Raw genomic sequence first — 5373 nt, 5'->3', positions numbered from 1 at the left:
CTGAAATAACACACTAAATAAAGCAGCACTTACGGGAACAAAAATAGAGAATTTTGTTCAGTTACTTACAATAAAGAGATTAAAACCTCTTTGCATTTCATGTTTTAATACAGAATTAAATTTATTCTATACCACCCTCACCCCATTTTTCAGTCTCTCTCTTTTTTGTCTCCCCATAGATATTAAAATGGAAAATGCTGTAGGTAGAATGGTAAGAGGGAAGCTCCAGTATTTGAAACTGAAACAATAGAGATAATTTTGTATTTGAAAAAGATAAAAATAGCTCTCTGGAAAGGTGTGTCAACCACAGGATTCAGATATTCCTATTAAATGATGAAAAGTGGAAAAACTTTTAGAAGAAATGAAAACATATTCTTTGCAGATTCTCAACCCTACCAAAGTCCAATTTTCTTTTATTATTTTTTTTTCTCTAGAAAACAAGTAGAATGCGGTGTTTTAGTTGATATTTCATTTATATTTCTGACATTTATATACAGCCAGGAATGGTAAAGCAATTAATTAAAAATCATGAGTATCTGTATGACTGGAATCTGTGGCAAACTGCATCCAAAAAAACCCCACAAATCACAAAATATGTAGTCTTTACTGAGTTAGGAAGAAAAAACCCAAAAGCCTATGAAAGATGTTTAAAGTGTCAGTATTTTGGAAAAAAAAAATCTGTCTGGAATGACCTCTTAAAAATATTTTCAGCAAATTTGCAATATGAAAAATGTCTCATCTTTCACATGGGATTGTAAAAATATCAAAGGCTTTTTTTTCCAGTGCAGTTTTCCTCATTTTTAAAAGAGAAATTGCATTTCAAAGCTGAAAGCTATTCCAGACTCAAGACTGAAATGTTTTATGAAAAATGTCATCGCTTTTAAACATTTTTAATGAAAATTTTGCAAAGTTCATGGCTTCACAGAATGTTTTCCTGTATTCAGTTCTTCATTTTCTAGTAAGGCAAGTTAATCGTGAAAAGCTTTTGGAGGAAGGTGCAACAGAGCAGCTTCCCACTCAAAATCTTCCATAACCCAAGATGACAGTCAGTAGTTTTGTGATAATTTTCAACAACAGTTCCTCATATTTGCACACTTAATGAGTTTCCAGCTTAACTTCAGAGATTTCTTTCAACTGTGGATTCGTGGGTAAACTGCAGAATAACCCCGGATCCCAGTTTTGTGCTTGGATAGGACAGAGACAGACTTTTGGGTTCCGAGGGTATGTGTTATTGTGTTTCTCTTTCATTCTCTTGGCAAGGATAGTGAGCATCTCTTGCTCCCCAGGTGGAAAGGGCAGTCACCTTCCTCTGCTGTTGGATCTGCAAGAAACTGGGTAGGTGTTTTTCTGACACTGCTAATATTCCTAGTTCATGAAGAGGGAGGGAGGGAAGGAGGGAAGGGAAGGGAAGGGAAGGGAAGGGAAGGGAAGGGAAGGGAAGGGAAGGGAAGGGAAGGGAAGGGAAGGGAAGGGAAGGGAAGGGAAGGGAAGGGAAGGGAAGGGAAGGGAAGGGAAGGGAAGGGAAGGGAAGGGAAGGGAAGGGAAGGGAAGGGAAGGGAAGGGAAGGGAAGGGAAGGGAAGGGAAGGGAAGGGAAGGGAAGGGAAGAAAGAAAGGCTCTCCCATGAGTTTCACATGGAAAATGCACTGTGTCTTCACCTGCCGAACCTCCTAACCTCTCCAGATGGAGCAGTCTCCATGTGACCACGGCTGCATGTAAAGTAAATCTCCTTTTTCTCCCTTGGCTCTAATCCCTTAATGAAGAGGCTCTTCCCAGTTTGGCTGTGTTGGTGTCTCAAGCCAAGCCCCTGCTGGAAGTTTGAGGACAGCATTTCTAGCAACTCTGACCCTGTGCTCCTTCAGGCCACCTCACACATCCTAAAGAAGGCCCCCTTTAGTCTTAATCCTGGTACCTCCAGGCCCTGGGAGATGAGGACAGAAGCTTCCAGCTTCTGCCAGAGAGACAAGGTCTTGGGTAATGGAGGGTCTGTGAGGCTAATGTGACCTCAGAGCACTTTAAAGGGCTGTATTCTTTCCTTCCAGGCCAAAGGAAGAGCTATTGCAGGCAATTTGGCAGGAACTTGCCAGCAATTAATTGAACAACATTTTCCACCATTGCAAGGCCCTATTGTGAGGGTATTGATGGCAAAGTGACTGATGCTTCCCAGGCTGCAGGTAAATGTGATTCCTGGTGCTGGAGTCAAGCTGACCTAGGGGAGTCAGCAATGACAGACTCCTGCTAAAGAAACAGGCTTTTGTAAGAGTGAGTAACAGCAATATACTATATTCTATGTAATGTTACACATACCTGTATGTTTCTTGATTTTTAATATGAAAGAGTCTTGTTCAAGCCTAGACAGACAGAAACTTGCTGGCTGTGGATTTTGGCTGCTAATGTTGTTAAGGCATTAATGTTGTTAAGGCATTAATGTTGTTAAGGTTGAAAAGGTTTAACTCTTCCCCCTTTTGTGCCTTGAATGATATATCTGGAAGTGGCTATTCATGTGGGTGGTGTGAGAAACAGTGCTTCTAAGGAGAATCAAGGAGAGGAGAATCCCCTTTTTTGCTGTGCTGGGCATCTCTGTGCCTCAGGGGTCCTTTATAATCCTGCTTCTCAAGTGAGGCTGGTTCCTCCATGGCCAGTTTCAGGGATAAAACCCCCCAAACATGGAAAAACAGGCTGCAGTGTTTGAGAAGGCTGCCAGGGTACTCTGCTGAGCCTGTCTTCCGTGATGGTATGGGATTTGTTCAGCTGTCAGTGCTTGTGCCTCTCTAGTCATGCTGCAAGCATGGGCAGTGGAAACAGTTACACTGAAGCAAACGATGAACATTATTCATTATCTTGATTTTGTTGGGAGGGCTCAGCAGTGCAACAGCTCTGAGGGAGTAATTGAAGCACTAAAAACAAAGAGCTGACTTGTTGCGGCACTTGAGAAAGGAATGAAAAAATAAATGGGAGAAGGGAGTTCAGATGTGTGGGAGAATGCTGGTGGCTGAAATTTCAGCCTGCTTGAGAAATCGTCTCTCTTCTTGTATTACTGTCTCAGCTAGAGTTTTTGTGGGGCTGCTGCAGTTATGTTTCAAGCTGGATGTAGTTGACAGAAGAACAAAAGAGAGTGTTCCTTGCTTCTGCCCCAACATAAGAGGGGAGGGAGTGTGGGAGGTGTTGCTCTCACAGGACTTGGTTTCCTGCTGCTTCCAGATACATCTTTAATCCTCAGTGGTCTTTCTCTCAGATTGTAAGGGTGGAATCTGTGCTCAGTGTAGCCTCCTAAACTCTGGGATTCACCTCAGTTCTCTATTCACCAAATCTAGATACAAAGATTTTGAGGTCGTGGTAAAACCCACTTGTTCTACAGACTTTTCTGTGGTGATGGGAGTTCACAAGGCACTCTAGGGCATGGTGCTTTGCTTAACTTATGCACTGGTGGAAGACATGAGGTGGTAAGCTATTAATCTTTCAAATGAGATATAAATCCTAAATCCTTGCTAATCCTTATGTCCATAGCACAAAACCATACAAATGACAAGACGTGCAGAGCCTTGGCTCTTAAGGAAGAGGCAGTTGTGGAGCCAACTGCACAATTGGGCAGTGGTGGGGAAAATTCAGATGTTTAATTTGGTGTGGTTAAAGTGAGGTTCAAAACTTGTGTTGTGTATCTCCCAAATTTATAAGCTGGCCAAATATATCAGGGTACTGATAGAATGAATAACTTCTGGTTTTAGCCAGAATAAATTGTCTCTTTGTTAGGATAGCCCTCTCATTTCCTGTCCTGGTGGGTTTCAAGAGAGACAAAGGAGAATTTTAAGATAAATTGGCAAAATCATATCAGCAAGGTGAGGAAATTTATGATCATTCTGGCTTCATCAAACAACCAGCTCCAGGTACATCTGAGCTATGGTTATATTCTGATTTCTATAGTCTTGTTTCCTCACATGTAATTTTTCCATACCACAAAATACTTCTGTAAGGTGAATGGGTGGGGAAGATTAGGCAGAGTCAAAAAACAAAGAAAAGATTGATACATTCAAACCGTCTTTTATGATTTTAGAAGCCTTTCCCTCTCCCTTCCCTTGGTATTACTGATGGATGCAGCCTATCTGGAAAATGGACATGCATACGCTGCTGTATAGAAGTGAGTTTTGACTGAGACCTAAAAGATTTTAACTCATCCATCAATCGATTATATTGTCATTGCTACATAAGGCTGTTCAGCATAGAGCATCTATTACTGAGGCTCTGATTGAAACATTACCCTTGTTGTGCAGAACTATTTAACTTTGTCTCTTTGAAATGAAATGTGAAATGTTTCTTATCTCGCAAAAAGACAGATTTATTCTCAGCCCTTTGAAAAACAGGTACATGAACCTGAAAACATTTCTTTCAGTGGGAACATGTACAGGTGCAAGTTTTCACCAACGAGGCTTAACTTTCAGCCCTAGTGAAAATAACGCATTGTGAGTAAGTCTGGTCTAACACAAAAATTGAAATGCCCGTGTCCTTCCCCCAGAAACTTCCCATTTTGTGGCTTGCACAAGCACGCTTGAGAGACAGATGGAATATGCTTTGGAATTAGTTGGTTGGCTTGTTGGATTTTTACTTGAAAGAAGGGGTGGCGAAGACGACGACGTAGAGGGGGTGGAGGTGTTTCGGGTTTTTTTCTTCTTAAAAGATAAAATAAATTCACGTCTGCCGTGGTTTTCCGGGGCGGCTGTCCTGCTGCGGGAGCCCAGCCCGGGCTGGCCCCACTGCCGCCGCTGGGTGCCAGTGCAGCCCCGGCGTAGGAGCGGCTCGCTCTTCCCTGCCCGCTGCAGCTTCGCCCTGCTCGCTCTTCCCCCCGTTCCCGCTGCTGCTCCTTCCCCTTCCCCTTTCCCACGACAGGAAAGTCCCCGTGCGGGCCCTGCCCAGCCCTGGTGCCGAGCCGCCCTGGGTGGCAGCGGAGCCGAGGCAGCGCCAACACCGTGGGGGCTGAGCCCCAGCTTCCCCTGCTGAAAGGCTTGGCAGCCTCCGAAGGAGCCTGGCCCTTTGCTTTGGCAGTCTCCAAGCCTGGCTCTTCGCTGTGTCTTTGACCTGAATACCGTGGGGAGGGGAGCGGGGCTGGCAGCACGGAGAGAAGGCTGTGCTCCCGCGGGACTCAGCGGAGCGGCTCCTCTTGTTCACAACGGGGTGTATTTTCCCACCCTTGCAAAGCCGGGTCGGTGCTGACAGGCTGTGATGAGTACTGGATGAACAAGGGAAGGACGGTCTTCCTGCCCAGCTGCTCCTTGCCTTTCTGTGCAGTTCACCTCAGTTGTCCCTCACTGTAAGACTCCTGGGGCTGGAAACATCAGGGGCTGGGGATGTGGTTGATCTAGTCATCACCCGGTTGACTAAA

This window comes from Chamaea fasciata, unplaced genomic scaffold, assembly GCF_029207755.1.
Source record: "Chamaea fasciata isolate MVZ Bird 193981 ecotype frontalis unplaced genomic scaffold, bChaFas1.0.hap1 SCAF_2, whole genome shotgun sequence".
In the NCBI taxonomy this organism is placed as follows: Eukaryota; Metazoa; Chordata; class Aves; order Passeriformes; family Sylviidae; genus Chamaea; species Chamaea fasciata.
The sequence above is the reverse complement of the archived record's forward strand: the minus strand, read 5'-3'. Positions refer to the sequence as shown.